Raw genomic sequence first — 17570 nt, 5'->3', positions numbered from 1 at the left:
CCATAGAACTATAAAACACCACAGTAGAGAAAGACAGAAGTAGTCCCCGTGTAACATTTATTTTGGCCAGTCCCATTGAGCTGCACCTGGGCCATAGCCCTCCATACCCTCTCATCTATATACCTATCCAAATTTTTCTTAAATGGTTAAATTGATCTCATACTTCAGCTGGAAGCTCATTCCACATTTAATGTTGCTCAAAGGGTGTGGTAAAACTATGGGGTGCTTTGTAACTAAAGTGAGGGTTTTGGTGAGTGCAAGGCTGATGGAGGAAGAGGATTTGATTTCAGGAATGATCTGATGAGCAGTGTTATATTTAAGTGTGATTATACGAAGGGTGCTAGAGACAACACTGGCCAGGAGAGCTTCAGGAAAGCAGAATATCAAAGTAGAAAAGGCACAGTTAAACTTATGCAAAAAAAAGTTTGGATTTTATCAAGACAAAGTCAACATGATAAATTTGCCTCTTTCTCATATGAGACTAAAAACATTCATGATGAGCCTGGAGAGCTGAGAGACCGGTTTCCAGGCCACAGTTTTCCGAGCGGATCATCAAAGTGGATAAGGTGAGCTGCCCAGGATCAACTCTCTTATTTGGGTATTTTCTGAACCTTTCATAAAAGCAGATGGCAAACAGAGCTGCCACTGACCACATGCACCGTTCCATCGAGAAGGGAACACCAGCAGCTCCTGAACATCAAAAATAAGCCACTTATTTTCGGTGCCAAAGCTAAAACCTGTTTAAGAGTGGTTTTTTTTCAAATTCCAGGCCTTGAATGTGAGTCAATGGAATGAACTATGATTGAAAAACTATGACACAATAATTCAAGCCAAATTGCAAAGTTTTCATTTGAGATTTGTTCTTCACACTGCCATCCAGTGTAAATACCTTAAATCTCGAGATTTCTTCCTGGCTTCATGGTGTAAGCAGTTAGTTCTGCAAAGAAAGATAAACAGATTTTATATTCATGCTTTGCGTAAACTTTATATTCAGACTGTCATCTCTTAAAACTTCCCAGCAAAGAAATGGGAAATTTATTTCAATGCCCTCATTTTCTTTTACCGCAAGATTAAAGATCAAAACACTGTTTCAAAATTAAATTTTTCAGTTCTCGGGAAGAACCTTCAGACACCCTTTCACCAACATCTGTCCTGACCATTTTATCACTTTAAATGAGAATTTTTCAAACTGGTGGAGAATGTGGGTAAAATTCACGAGCTCATTTTAACAGCAGGTTAAATCATAATTAAAGCTATGAAAAAAAGTACTTAAATCAGTCAGAATAACTCCAAGGGAATCTCATTGGATTGTAAGATTAGGGAAGGAATTTTAAAAAAAACACTAATAATTGAAGCAATAAATACTTTGCTCTCCTGAGATCAGATGAAAGCCTTGTTCAATTTGTGCGTTGCTTTGTTATTAACATCAAGTACAATGAAGAGTAGCAGAAAGAGTGCACGTGAAGCTGCAGTCACTGGAACACATAGTTCCTTGGAGTGCTGGATATCCTGGATCTACAGCATCTCCTCAATGGGTCAGAAAGGAGCAGCAGCGCCTACACTTCCTGAAGAGGCTGGGGTGGGCAAGGCTACCAGCCACTACCTTGAAAACCTTTTACAGGACCAGAGTTGAGAGTCCTTTCTAGCTACGTCATTGAGTGGTACAGTGGGCTGCAAAGCATCAATGCAGAGGATCACCAAAATGGCCAAGAAGATCCCTTTCCTCAACTGATGACATTTACAGGGAGTTGTGCTTAAAAAGGACTTGAAAAATTATTGATGACCCTTTTCCACCCATCAAATTGATTTTTTAAAACTTATTTATTATTTCTTTATTATCTCTCCAGCATTCTTGTGTAAATACAGTATATTTAACCCACCCAAGGAGGTGGTTCAAGTGCATAAAAATCAGGACCGAAGGCTGGGGAATAGCTTCTTCCTGGAGGCTTTGAGATTGATAAACAGTATCCTGTAACCAAGTAAATCATCCCAAAATATTCATATACATTTATTTTAAATTATATCTTAATGATTTTTTTTTTAAATTTAGACAAATAGCACTGTTACAGGCCATTTTGACCCACGAGCCCATGTCATCTAATTCACACTCAATTAACCTACACCCCCAGCACGTTGAAAGGTGGGAGTGTGATGTTTCTTTTATTGTAATAAAGAAATGTGTTATTTTAAAGCAACTGTACTTGATTAGATATAGAACTCATTCATGACCGTGTGGAGGCACCCATCTTGAATCTAAGCACTATCATTACATCCCCTTTCCCTGAGAGTTTTAATCTAACAACAATGACACACTTAATTTCAATTTAAGGTTCAACACAAACATCAGTAGCACAAACTTTTAAAGTGTGCAGTTCTTTTTCTTTTAGAGGTTCAGTCTATCAGGTGCTTTAATAATACAGGTGTTTGTGTCGGCTCTGCTGGTCCACTACTGTCCAGCACTGGTGGTGTTTCCTCTGTTGCTATGCAGGCTGGATCTTCTGCATTTGTCTGTTCCTGAATTTCTCTTGCATTTTCAGCAGGCTCTTTCGATTCCTCCTCAGTATTTGACCATCTTTTCTGATCTGGGATTTTCTTCCTCCAGAAGAGTAGTCTTTTATCCCAAGTGTTAGAATCTCTAAGTCCCACTGTGTCATGTTGGGCCAGTGGTCCGAAGCTTCTTGCTGACTTAAGATAGTTTGCTTTTTGTCTCCATTGCAGACACTTTTTTTAATGTTTGACATCTTTGACATCCCTGTTCTTGTTTAGGTCTGCAGAGTAGGGAAGTGTCATGCGTAGTCTGCAGCTTATCAGAAGTTCAGCAGGTGACATGCCATTTTCAAGTGGTGAAGCTCTGTACCTCAATAGAGTGAGATAAGGATACAGATCTGAGCCACTGTCTAGTGCTTTCTTGAGCAACTGTTTAACTCTATGAACTCCTTTCTCTGCTTTACTGTTTGACTGTGGACACAGAGGACTTGAAGTCACATGTCAAAAATCATACTCTGCCATGAATTTTGGTAGGCCATACGCACAACTGTGGAATTTGTTGAGTCCATAGACTAGATCTAGACACTCGTTCTTGATCTGTGCGCATGGACATTCAAATGTTGTCATTGTCCTTGATGTGTATGCTACTGGCCTCCAATCTTCTCCCACAGCCTGAAAGAGTACGGGACATATTCCATCTTTTGAAGCACCTGTAGATATTTTCATCCTTCTGGATGCATCAAAGAACATCAAAAGTACTGGTTCTATAGATAGAATGGTCTTCAGTCATCCCCATTCTTCCTCATTGTTGGCTGTCCACTTGAAATCACATTTGTCCTGTAACAATATCCTTGGGTACATTGTTTTGGAAGACATTGTTTTGAATTTACCAATGAAATTGATCATTCTCAGCACTCTCAACATGCCTTTTTTTGTCAGTGGGTCTGGGCATCTCTAAAATTGCTTTCACCTTGCTTTTGTCTGGCTCCATACCTTCCTCTGACAGTTTATCTCTCAGAAAGGTGATTTCCTTCCCATGAAACTGACATTTATATGCGTTTAACTTTGATCCATATTTCTGGATGCATTGTATCACTTTGATGATCCTTTCATTGTGTTGTTCCTGTGTGGATCCCCATAGGATCATGACATCCATGTACACACGTATCCCATTTATGCCTTCTATGATGTGCTCCATTATCCTGTGGAACACTTCTGGAGTTGAGTAAATTCCAAAAGGCATCCTCAGACAGGAGTTTCAGCCAAACAGTGTATTAAATGTACAGTATTTTGTTCATGCAGTTTTATTTGATAGAAGTCCTGGGATGCATCCAATTTAGAGAAAAACTTTGCACCTGCCATCTCACTTGTAATTTCATCCCTGGTTGGAATCTGATAATTTTCCCTCTTTATATTGGCATTCAAGTCTTTTGGGCCCATGCACATGCATAGGTCACCATTCTTTTCAACACACACCATTGAATTCACCCATTCTGTGGGCTCCTCCACTTTCTTTATGTTCCCTAGAGAAGTCATTCGGTCAAGATCCTACTTGAACTTTTCTTTCCGATGCACCGGAACCTTCCTCGGGGCATACACTACTGGATGTGCATCCTCCTTTAACTGTATCTTATAGGTGAATGATAGAACTCCAAATCCCTTGAAGATGTCTGGAAATGGATCCAGTATTTCCTCTACACTGTTCCATGCATTGTTGCTGTTAATGTGATACACCTCTTGACTAAGCTTAAGTTTTCACATGCTTTGTCACCAAGCAGTGATTCATGTCCATCTGCGAAGCTGAGGTGGTGCTGTTTATCTTTAATTTTCACCTTGAGTTTACATGTACCTTTCGTGTTGATTCTCTGTCCACTGTAGGCTTTGAGCTCTACAGGATTTGCATGGATGTATGGCCTTATCTTCATTGCCCTGATGTCGCACTCACAGATCAAATGGACCTTTGCCCCTATGTCCAGCTTGAAAGGAATAATTGTTCCATTTGTATGCAATGACACAGTCCACTTACCCTGCTCTACTCTGTTCACACATGGCTGTTCAGTATCTATTGGTTTATAATCTTCCTACACTACCATGCCAACAAAAAGTATGTCACTGAGGGCAGTTTCTTCTATAGTGTGCACAGTGTGCATGCTTTAACTTCCATTTTCTTTCCCTTTGGAAAAACATTGTTTTGCATAATGTTTCTGCATTTTGCACTTATTACAGACTTTTCCATAGGCTGGGCATAGTTTTGGTGCATGTTGAGAGCCACATCATTTGCACTTGAATGTCTCTCTATCTTTTTGTTGTTTCCTATATCTCATTTTTTTTGTTTATGTGTGTGGACACACACTGTGGCTACGACTATGCTTTCATTTTTACTGGCTTTAACCCGCCCACCGAATTTTATCATGTGCTGCAGAGCTAATTTATTGACATGGCATATTTTCACAGCTCAAGTTAAGGTAAGCTCTGTCTCTCACAGAAACCTCTCTCTCACTTCCTTATCTATAATCCTGAACACAATTTGATCATGGATTATTAAATCTTGCAGTGATCTAAAATTGCATGTTCTTGTTTTTAATTTCAAGTCCGTTAAAAAAAAGTATCAAAGCTCTCTCCCTGAAGCTGCATGCATGAATGAAACACGTACCTCTCAAACATTTCATATTTCTTTGGTAAACAGTGTTCAACAAACATCTTGATAACCTTGTCGAACTTGCCCTAGTCTTCTGTTTCGGCAAAAACAACTGTATTGAATATCTCTAGTGTTTGAGGTCCTGCCATGTTAAGTAGCAGTGCAATCTTCCATGCATCAGGCTTGCTATCGGGTCCAATGGCTTGCAGATACAGCATAAAGCTCTGAACAATCTCTACTCATGGTTGACATTTCCAGTCCAACTTACAGTGTCAGGAATATTTATACTCTCCATATCTCTGCTGATAACGACTGATATACACTGCACACTAATGGTGTTTCTTCAACTCTTGATACCATGTGATGTTTCTTTTATTGTAATAAAGAAACTTAGGTTCTTTTAGAACAACTATATTTTATTAGCTGTAGAACTGAGGGAGTGTAGGCATCCACCTTGAATCCAACTGAAGCTACAAAAAATTAGTCTCTGACTCCGTCTATTGGTCTGGAGGATCACTATCACTCTATCACTACAGGGAGGGAACCAGAGCCCCCGGGGAAAACCCATGCAGACACAGGGAGAACATACAAACCCCTTATAGACTGTACGGGATTTGAATCCCGGTCCCAATCACTTGCACTGTAAAGGTGTTGCACTAATAATATACTGAACTTGAGCACTTTACTGTTTACTGCAGGTTCTCATCATCCCTCCTTCTGGAGACAGAGCTTGCCCATGAAGGCTGGACTGTCATTTATGCCACTGCCCACCTTGTCCCCATTCTCAGCCAGCTTGTGGAATGGAGAAGTGTGAATCTGGCACTCCTTCCAATCTGACCTCGTGGGACAAGAGGTTTCGCAACTTTAAACAGTGTCAAACACACACCCTATCTGACTGGATCCAGTAAGCAAAAATATTTCTGCAAAATTACATCTGAATTTCAGACAATTAATTTCAGTTGAACAATCAAGGAGATTCATTTACTCATTATGACCCGAACAGATTGGCTTATAATGATCAATAAAAGATGATGAAATTAAATTATTGAAATAGAGCTGGGGATGGAAGGAGAAGCTTCAAATGGGGACCAGAGTCTCAGGATTAAAGGGTCTCCATTTAATTGTAGTAAAAACACAGAAATACAGGAGAGACTCAGCAAGTTTTGCAGCATCCAGAGGTATGAGCAAAAGGCAGGTGCCTGAATAAAAGAAATGCAGGGGAGGGAGTTCAGACCAGCAGGAAAAAGGTGATCATTGTCCAGAAGAAAGGAAAGAATTGATAGGGGGAGTCGGGGGGGGGGGGGTGGGGATTTGGCTCTGTGAATGAAGAGCAGGGGTGAAAGGAAACAGAGGGAAAAGGGAAAAGAGAGAGAGACAGAGGGAGAAGGAGCTGTAGGAAAGGAGACATAGATACAGATGGATGTGGGCTATCGGAAATTGGAGGTCGATGTTAATGCCGTCCGGTTGGAGGGTGGCCAGACACAATACGAGATGTTGATCCTTCAATTTGCATGTGGCCTCAGTCACCACCGACAAACATGTCAGCAACGGAATCGAGCAGGGAATTGAAATGATTGAGCACTGGGAGATCCCCACTATGGCAGCAGACAGAGCCGAGGTGTCCATTGAAGCGATCTCCCAGTCTATGACCAGTCACTCTGATGTCGAGACCACAACGGGAGCATCGGATGCAGTAAGTGACCCCTGCAGATTCACAAGTGCAGTGTTGCTACACTTGGAAGGACTCTTTGGGGCCCCAAATGGTGGTGTGGGCACAAGTGGAGCACTTCCTGTGGTCACAGGGGTCGGTATCAAGTGGACCATTGGTGGCCCTTCTAGGTATACCTTGAAGAAGGGCTCAGGCCCGAAACATCAGTTATATATCTTTACCTCCTATGGACGCTGTGAAACCTGCTGAGCTCCTCCAGTATTTCTGTGTCCATTTAATTACAGATGAAGTTGGAAGTTTTTTTTTACTTGAAGTGCGATGGAAACTTTGAATACTCTCCCTCAGTGTGCTTAGTTACCACATGCAAGTGTGAGGCTAAAAAGGACATATTTCTGGACCACAGAGGAATTATAGACACAAGGCACAAAATGTGGTCTTAAAGCCTCAATTAAATCAGCTACTGTCTCCCTCAACAGCAGAGAAGACGCCACGAAATTAAACATCAAGTCCTGCTCCTAATTCTGATGTTCTTTTAATAGAACCAGTGTTAGCAGTTCAGATATTATCTTAATAAAGCCAGAATAGATGGCCTGTGCCAGCCTGTAACTATAATGTTCTTATTCCATACCTTGAGCATCGCAGCCTATTATTCTTACAGTATTAACTCAGCAAAAGGGAAAGACCATCATGACCCAGCAATAAACTGAACATCCACTCAATTACCAAACTATTAGCTTGATCTACAAGCTTTGTTTTGCATAATGTCTTCCAGGCCTCAGGGAAGCCGACACTTTCACCTTCAGGCTACTTTCAGTACCGAAACCCTTTTCAATGGTGTCATCGTTCGCAGAACCTCTTGATCAAAAGCTCAGATTTATTTTGCTTTAAACCAATGTCTGAGGGGAATAAGTCTTTCTCTTGAGCCAACGAATGACCAAATGTTGCTAAGGGTGGGGGGGGCTATTGCCCAAAATGTTAGTCATCCTCTGGATGCTGTGTGACCTGCTGAGTTTCTCCAGTACAAGGGAATATACGGGCTTGATGGCAAACCACAGGCTTAACACTACTTCAAAACGGAGATCCCTAATCTCAGACAAATGCCCTTCTACCTGAAAACGAAGCCATTTTATAACTTGATTAAGGCTCCCAACCAGAAACGTTGACAGAACATCTCTACCCGTGGATGCTGCCTGGTCTGCTGAGTTTCTCCAGCAGCTCATTGTTTACTCAAGATTCCAGCATCTGCGGTCTTTATCGCTCATTCTGTTTCTTCATTCAAAGGACAATTATCTTCTCTTTGAAAATCCATTAACAAATTCTGATATGAAATCATTCCTTAAGCGTTATGTATCTCTCTGATTACTGAATGTGACAAGTGTTGACAGCATGGTTTGAAAACCAAAAGAAATGAAAGAAAGAAGGCTTGTTTTTACACAATTATTTTTACAGCCTCTGGACATTCTAGATTGACCTGTAACAAATGAGGTATTGTGAAGTGTCTTCACTATTATAACGTGTAGCACAAGGAGCTCATTCATTCAGACACAGAGAAACATGAGAACTGTCGATGCTAGAATCTTGAGCAAACAAGGAATTATTGGAGGAAGTGATAGGGGAGAGCGCAGAGGCTGAGGAAGATGCTCTCGTCAGAGAAGGATGGGATGGGTTTGGGGAGCTGGAGGAAAGGTGACAGAGGGTTAGGGAAAGAGAGAGATGGGGGCTGGAAGCTAACAGAAATTGGAGAAATTAATGTGAATGCCATCTCTTTGGAGACTGCTGAGTTGGAATATACGGTGTTATTCCTCCAAGTTGTGGCTGGCCTCAACTTAGCAGTACTTGAAGCCATGGGCTAATGTGTCAGTGAGACAGTGGGATGTGAAAATGAAGTGGAAACACTGGAACCAGATGGCATACCTAATGCGGTAAAAATAAATGTTCATATAGTTCAGTTTAAGGCTGTTTGCATTTGACCTCACCCTAGCAATGGATGAGGCCGAGGACAAATCAATCACTGGTAAGAGGGCTGATTTTCTTCGGGGTAGGCATCCCTCATAGAGACTTCTCAATGGAGCAGCTGAATGGAGTTAAACAAGAAAGTCTACAGATGCTGGGGTAGAGTGCAATACACAAACATGCTGAACAAACTTAGCACGTCAGCCAGTATCTGTAGGGGCAATAGGCCCCCCCTTAGCAACATGTGGTCATTCGTTGGCTCAAGAGAAAGACTTATTCCCCTCAAAATAAATCTGATATACCCGAGGAAGGGCCCAGGCCCAAAATGTTGACTGACCGTTTCTACCCATGGATGCTGATTTCCTCCAGAAACTATTGTTTGATCAGATAAAGTGTTTTTTATTTGGTGTTTGATTAGATGAAGTGGGGTTTTTGTTTATGTTGATGGAGGGCTCAGTCTTGGATCAGACTCTGGGGTTATGCGGGTGTTTGGTTGGGGGGGGGGGGGGGAGTGGTAGGAAGCAGAGATAAATCATGACTCTACTTTGAAACAGTAACCCGGGCCACTACAACTGTTGGTGAGGATGGAATGAACATCGCTTTAACAGAACTCTACAGCACAGTACAGGCCCTTCAGCCTTTGATGCTTTGCCAACCCATATATTCCTTAAAAAATACTAAACCCGTCCTACCCTGTAACCCTTTATTTTTCTTCCATCCATATGCCTTTCTAAGTCTCTTAAATTCCCCTAATGTTTCAGCCTCCACCACCATCCTTGGCAAAGTGTTCCAGGCACCCACAACTCTGCATAAAAAAACTTACGCCTTATGTCTCCCCTAAACCTCCCTCCCTAACTTTGTGCATATGTCCTCTGGTGTTTGCTATTCCTGCCCTGGGAAACAGACACTGGCTGTCCACCCTATCTATGCCTTTCCTAATCTTGTAGATCTCTATTGTCTCCTTTTATGCTCCAAAAAAAAAGTCCCAGCTCTGATAACTTATTTTCCAATCCAGGCCACATCCTGGTAAGACTCCTCTGCACCCTCTCCAGAGCTTCCACATCCTTCCTATAATGAGGTGGCCGGAACTGAACATAATATGCCAAGGGTGGTCTCGTTTCATTAGAAGGATTGTTTTGTACTGGAGGGCCTGCCTTCAACTTCATTTTTAGGGGGAATAAAGGCTCAAAACCTTTGATTTCTACATCAGAAAGAAGAGTGAGATTGACTGAGCCATCGCTGACAGTTAAATTACAACACCCTGATGTCTCCAGGGTTACAATAAATTAAGGTCCATGGAACTGATGCTTCTCGATTGTATTTGCACGTTATTCAGCACCATCCAATCATCGGAGAAGGAACAGTGCAGTCCCTCAAATGAAACTTTAATCACATTCACTGCAGCAGGAACTCAAAGACTGAGAAAATAATCTAAATAACATAGCAAATCTCTTTCTTTCTCTTCTTGCTACTGAGAGCAAAAATGAGGACAGGGGAGGAAGTTAATAGAATTAACTATTAAAACATTCACCACCAGATAATTAACCACAAAATCATGCAGTGTGTTTTATTTCTGGATGGTGATGTCTTTAAGTGTATGCCATTCAGGATGAGGAGATTGGTGCTGGTACTTAGCCCTCAGGACGTGTTTCCTGGAATGTGCGCACTAAATGAATCCATTCCAAAGCGGCCATTATCACATTGTAAATGCAGAGCGAGGGGTGACCGACAGGGCTGCTGTGTAAGAATCTTCCTTGCTGCTGCACACCCCACTGTGCCAGACTTTCTTGGCTCTCAAGGAAATTCCCATCACCTGGTACAGAGAATGGGTTTGAGCCAGTCTGCCATAAAGTATGTCTGACAGCGAGTATGGATCGTTACTGAGGACTGATGGCAGTTCACGGGAACCAGGTGTCGGGATCCGTGAGGTTTCCGATGATGAGCAGGGCTCCTGAAGAACCTCAGGCGCTGTCAGCTACAGGATTGTATTGGGGATTGAGAGGCAGGAGCGGGGAGGGTGACTGGGACGCATGACTCAGGTTTCACTGCTGGACCAGACAGGAGACTGTGTGGATACGGACCTCACAGAGTGCAGTTGGTGGCAGAGGTTGTGGGATCCACAGACATTACAGACTTGGAAGGGACTCTCTTTTGCTTTTCTTTCTCTTCCTGTATGGACAACATTTTGGGTCAGAACCTTCACCAAACATTGACAATTCCTTTCCTCCCACTGATGTGTTAGACCCGCCAGCAGATTGTGTTCTGCACTCAGTAAATTACTTAGTTATTATCAGATTGTTCTCTGTGAGAGTTTGCTGTGCACAAATTAAGGTCAAGTTATCATCGGATCCAGCAAGTTTGTGTGCTGGAGATTGTGGAGAAAAGGAAAGGGGAAGAATGATGTCCCTGGAGCTGGATGAGATATACTCAAGTTGTTATGAGAAGGGAGGAAAGAGATAGCTGGGATATTGGTGGCGATCTATGTATACTCCTTGGCCACAGGGAAGATGCCAGAGGATTGGAGAATGGCAAATGTGGTCCCCTTCTTTAAGAATCCTGGGAATCATAGACCAGAGAGTCTTACGTCAGTGGAGTGCAAATTGTTGGAAAGCATTCTTAAGGATAGGATTTCTGAACATTTGAGAAAATACATTCTTCTCCAGGATAGTCAGCATGGCTTTGGGACAGGGAGGTCTTGCCTCACGAGCCTCATTGAGTTTTTTTGAGTAGGTAACAAAAGAAATTGATGAAAGTTGTAGGGCAGCAGATGTGGTGAATATGGATTTTAATAAGGCATTTGACAAGGTCCCCCATGAGAAATTTGTTCAGAAAGTCATGAGGCATGGGATCCATGGAACCTCGGCTGTGTGGATTCAGAATTGACTTGTCTAAAGAAAGTAGAGAGTAGCAGTCGATGGAAATTATCCTGAATGGTGGTCAGTGACTAGTGGAGTTCCGCAGGGATCTGTTCTGGGACACATGCTCTGTGATATTTTTTTTATAAATGACCTAGATGAAGATGTAGAAGGATGGGTCAGTAAGTTTGCAGATAACATGAAAGCTGGAGGAGTTGTGGATACTGTTGAAGGTTGTCTTCGGAAACAACAGGATATAGACAGATGCAGAGTTGGGGAGAAAACTGGCAGATGGAGTTCAATCCAGATAAATGTGAGGTGATGCATTTTGCAAGGTAAAATCTGAAGGTTGAGTACAGGGTTAATGGTTGGTTATTTAAGAGGGTGGGTGAACAGAAGGACCTTGCGGTTCAAATCTATACATCACTCAAGGTCGCCGCACAGATTGATAGGTGGGCTTCATTCGTCAGGGGATTGAGTTCAAGAGTCAAGAGGTCATGTTACAACTTTACAAATCTCTGGTGAGACAACACTTATAATATTATGTTTAGTTCTAGTCACCTCATTATAGGAAGGATGTGGAAGCTATGGAGAGGGTGCAGAGGAGATTTACCAGGATGATGCCTGGATTGGAAAACAAGACTTATGAGACAAGGTTAGCAGAGCAAGGACTTTTCTCTTTGGAGCAAAGAAGAATGAGAGGTGACTTAATAGAGGTCTACGAGATTCGGAGAGGCAGAGATAAGGTGGACAGCCAGCACCTTTTTCCCAGGGCGGGAGTAGCAAACACAATAGGACATCTGTACAAAGTGAAGGGAGGAAAGTTTAGGGTTTTTATTTACACAGAGAGTTGTGGGTGCTGGAGGTGGTGGAGGCTGAAACATTAGGGACATGTAAGAGACTCCTGGACACATGGATGAACAGGGTTATGAGGTAGGAAGGGCTTAGTTTTATTGGTAGGAATATATAGGTCAGCACAACGTCGAGGGTTGAAGGGCCTGTTCTGTGCACTAGCATTCTATGTTGTAACCAGAACACTCAGTGGCAGGTAAAGGTTGAAAAAGCCAAAGGGTATGTGTGGTGAAATTATCTGGCACACCAAACGGTTATAATCCAGGATGATGTGCCGAAAAGACTGGTGGATGCTGAATCAAAAGCCATTATTCAGAGGTTGAACTTTTGAAGAGGGGAGTATTTGCTCAGTCATGGGAATTGAGCAGTCTATGAAATTAATTGCATTGCTCTTACAGTTAAAACAGGCACTATGGGTCAAATATCCTTGACATAAACTGCATAATTCCTGCAACCTGGCATTTTATAAGCAGTAGTCCATTTGAATTACCTGGGTTGGGAAGAAGAATGTGGATTTATGCAGGTCATTATGTCCCGAGACTACGATAAAACATGATTATTTATGAATTCCTCTTGGACTTGCATCATGTTTGAGCCTTGCAGTTTTAAACAGGATTTAATGTGAGTGGAGCACACCAAGTTCCTTGGAGTTCATTTAACTAGTGATCTACAATGGACACTCATCATCTCCTCACTCGTCAGGAAAGCGCAACAGTGATTGCGCTTCCTGAAAAGATTGAAATGGCAAGGCTACTGGGACCCATTAGGCCAATGGTATATAGGAGTACTATCGAAAGCGTCCTGGCCGGCTGCATCATAGTGTGGTACGGTTGCTGCAGAGAAATAGATCTGAGTTCAATCCCCAAGACCATAAGTGTGGCAGAGAGGATCACAGGCGTCTCCCTCCCCCACCATCGACATGATCTACCGTGATCGTCGTCGGAAGTGGGTGCACAAAATCATTGGGGACGCCTTCCACCCTGCACACAGCATCTTTCAGCTGCTTCCACTAGGAAAGGGATACAGGAATATCAGAGCCAGCACCTCCAGGCTGAGGAACAGCTTCTTCCCATGGGCAGTGAGAATGCTGAGCGACCAAAGGAACTGTTCACACTGACCATCTGAGACTCTCATATTCATGAAATAATATATAGAGTATTTATTTATTTGTATAACTGAAATCTTGTTGTGTATATGTATTATTTGTCTGTATGTGTGTTATATCTAATTGTGTGTCCGCATGTTTTGCACCAAGGACCAGTAAATGGTGATTCATTGGGTTATACTAAACCTGATTGAAACCAGAAACAGATGCTAAAATGCACACTGACAATTGGTTCAAATGAATTGTGGGATTATGTTGGCAGATGTGGTGTGTGTCTACAGGTCTAAAATTTCTAGGTGCAGTGCTATGTGCTGTGGAAAAGTGACAGGATTCCTTTAATAATTGTGACAACTGTGCCCTGGCAATGAGGCCGAGTCTGGTGATGACAGGGCAGGAATGATCGGGTCATTTTATCCTCTGTAGTAAGTGACAGAGAGTGAATTGAAGCAGACTGTGAGTCTGAATCACTCATCCACTCCCCGTTGTTCTCGTGGAAACACCCAAGGCCCGAGAGGAAGAATTTGCTGCAGTTCCTAGGGGCTTAATACCCTCCACTCATGAAATAAACAAGTTTCCAATTAAAAAAAATAACATTGTTCCATGAACCATCAACGGCTTATTGTGATCCCAGAGACCCTCTTCATTCTGACCCCAAGCGAAATGCTTATGGTAGACAAGAGATGTCAAAGGAAACTAGAGATAATGGAAACAAAGGCAGTGGCAAAAGGACTCCCCGTGATCACAAGTGAGAACAAGTGGGGGGGGGGGGGGGGGGATATTTCCGATCCCATGAAATATGTGGAAATCTCTACAACACTGGTCTTAGCTACATATTGTGGCTGTCAACCCAGGAGTACCCACAAAGGATCACCACAATTAAACCTTTGAAAGCCAACCTACAAAGATGTGCATGTGTGCATAATTTGTTTCTATCCAATGTTAAGCTCACTGGTCTCTCCCTGCAGGAATGCAAGACCATTGACCTGAGACACTTTGGGCACCAGTTGTGAAAGGAAAGGCTAAGGACAGCCACATTGAGATACCAGCAGAAGGTTAACTTGCTCCCTATCTTCCCCTTAGTGTTGTGTTTCTCCTCCTCCGCACATGCACGTTTCAGAATTAACTTTATATCTTATCTGAAGGCAGTTTCAGCTGCCAAATACACTCAGTTCTCCAGGTTCTAACAATGAGATGCATTTGCTGGTCTGACACCGATGTGAAGAGCTACCCAATGCACGCATTGGATTACCAGTTCTGACACACAGCATTGATTTGGATCCAATCTCTGATCCCAGGGCACACCACCTTTGAAACCTGAAGCATTCCCCATAGACAAATACTTGATTTTATAATCTAAATCCAATAGCTTCACATGCATGCCAAGACTTTAACCGATTATAATTCTGGCTACACAGCAAAGCATAGTCAGGAGACAGTCTTTATCTTCTTAATTTCACATCTCCCTTGGTGATGTGAACACAGTTTCTCCTGAAATCCCCAACACCACACAAAGCTGATCTTTGGCCAATTCAGTACACTCAACATGATATCGTGCAACTTGTGCTGGATGCAGCAACGGCTTGGAGATGAGATGACCTTGCAACTGTAGTACTTGTGCTCCAGAAGTGGTTCATCTCCTGCTAAGCTGATCAAGGGCAGCCACAAAACTGGCATCTACCCAAAAGTGAGTAAAAATGTCCAGTATCTCCCTATTCAGAAAAATACATGACAAATTTATCCCTTCACATTAATTGCTTCCCTTGGTACCTCCCCCTGTGACCACAGGAAATGCTACTCTTGCGCCCAAACCTCCTCCCTCGCAACCATTCTGGGCCCCAAAGAGTCCTTCCAAGTGAAGCAATGCTTCACTTATGAATCTACAGGTGTCACCTACTATATTCAGTGCTCCTGATGTGTCCTCATCGAGAGACTGAAAGATCATTTCGTTGAGCACCTTCTCGCTGTCCGCTGCAATAACAGGGACCCTCCCAGTGGCTTGCACACCATTCCCACACCGACATCCCTGTCCATGGCCCCATGCCCTGCTAAAACAAGGGCACTCTCAATTGGAGAAACAGCACCTAAAATTCTGTTTTGGAATTCTCCAACCAGACGGCATTAATATCAACTTCTCCAGTTTCCTTTAAATCCCTCCCATAAGTCTCTCCCTTTCCCTATCCCTCTGTCTTCTTTTCTCCAACACCCCACCCACGTCACTTCACTCTCCATTCACAAGAGCTACCCCCTCCCCTATCATTTCAGAGCACTGTTCTTTTCTGTGCTCCCATCCATATCCACCTATGATCTCTGACCTGTACACCTCCACCCCCCCCAATCTTTTTGTTCACTTGATGAAGGGCCCAGGCTCAAAATATTTTTTTCTTTTTTAATCATTTTTTAAATTGTATTTTTATAATAAATACAATACAATGAAGAAAAGGGAATGAAACTAAAAATACTATTTTACTTATGTATACATGTCAAGATAAAACTTCAAATAGTATAAACTCATCCACTCCACTGGATGAAGTCAGAAAAGACATCAAAAATATCTTATTTATATATAAACAAAAATCCCATCCCCCCATTCTTCCCCCCTCATATCCACCCTCCCCCACAAAATATATCAAAGAAAGAATAAAAGGAAAATAAACAGAGTTGGGAGTATGTTAAAAAGAAATATAAAGTCTCAACACTAATAATAATGGAACAGAATGGGCTTTCAGGGAGTCCTGCAAATTTTCAAACCAACATGTTGTAAAGTATGGGCATATTTTCCAAAACAATTGGTACTTATTACATAAATTATGTTATTTTCTCAAGTGGAATACAAGTACACAATTCAGCATGTCATCTCTCCATCCCGAAATCAGTATCTGATCATATTTTCTTTACACAATTGTATCCAATCATTTTCATCTATTTGTCTATTTAAATCAACTTCCTGTAGCGGCGGCTACTCTGCTCCTGTAATAACACACGCAACCAGATGGGTTGAGCTCAGTGAGCAGACTAGTTTATAGCAGGCTGCTGGGCTGCACTTATACTCCCAGCCCGGACCTGGCTGAGAACTGCATTGGAGGGCGCTGACATCATCAGGCGTCTCATGGTCCCTAAGCACGGGTTTATGAGCCCCAAGCTGGAAGGAAGGGAAACCCCCAATGGCGCCATTTTGGCTGGCTGCCCCGCCACGTGGCTTACAAGTGGGACTGGTTCACCTGCCTTGTGGTGAGCTGCCACACAGCCCCCCCCCAGAACCGGCGCCAATGTCCTTTTTTGCTGGGTGGCCTCACTTCTTGGGCTGGGCAACGACCACGGGCTCGGTGGGATCGAGGTGCGCTGGCTTCAGCCTGTCCATGGTAAACAGTTCATGTCTGCTTCCAAACTCCAGCATGAACATCGAGCCAGAACGCTGTATAACCCTGTACGGCCCCTCATACGGTCGCTGCAGAGGTGCCGCGGTTGGGCCCCGCCAAACAAAAACGAACTCCACGGAAAGCAGCTCACTAGGAACGTGAGTCAGCCGGGTGCCATGGCTGGGTAGCATTGGGGTTCGAAGGAGTCCAAGCATGCCCTGAGGTGAGGAAGTAGTTCATGCGGCAACCGCTGGGGATTGTGAGGTGCATTGACGAAGTCACCAGGTAGTGCCAGTGGCGCACCGTAGACCAGCTCAGCTGATGACGCCTGCAGATCTTCCTTGGGAATGGAGCGGATGCCCAGGAGCACCCAAGGCAGTTCATCCGTCCAGTCGGGACCGGTGAGGCTGGCCATTAGCGCCGACTTAAGGTTGTGGTGCAGACGTTCGACCAATCCATTGGCCTGCGGGTGGTAGGCCATGGTGCAGTGTAGCTGTATCCCCAACCTATTGGCGATCTGTGCCCAGAGAGCAAATGTGAACTGGGCGCCCCGATCACTGGTGAAGTGAGTTGGGACACCGAACAGGGCAACCCAAAAATGCAACAGGGCTCGGGAGCAGGAGTCGGTGGAGGCATCTGGAGTCGGGATCAACTC

At 43.2% G+C, this 17570-nt stretch overlaps 1 protein-coding gene across 15 annotated transcripts in view; it reads right to left on the bottom strand.

Moving 5' to 3' along the window:
- The window catches only part of LOC138753859 (alpha-(1,6)-fucosyltransferase), an 852902-nt gene that overhangs the window by 495774 nt on the left and 339558 nt on the right, over positions 1 to 17570 (bottom strand). For 14 of the 15 annotated variants that reach the window (XR_011351465.1, XR_011351466.1, XR_011351467.1 and 11 more), the window contains one exon: positions 890 to 937. The exons of the other annotated variant lie outside the window; for it this stretch is intronic. The gene's annotated coding sequence lies outside the window, so the exon portion shown is untranslated. The remainder of the gene's footprint in view (positions 1 to 889; positions 938 to 17570) is intronic. 15 annotated transcript variants of the gene reach the window in all.

This window comes from Narcine bancroftii, chromosome 2 (genome assembly GCF_036971445.1).
Source record: "Narcine bancroftii isolate sNarBan1 chromosome 2, sNarBan1.hap1, whole genome shotgun sequence".
NCBI classification, from domain to species: Eukaryota; Metazoa; Chordata; class Chondrichthyes; order Torpediniformes; family Narcinidae; genus Narcine; species Narcine bancroftii.
This window is presented reverse-complemented; position numbering and strand designations above follow the sequence as displayed.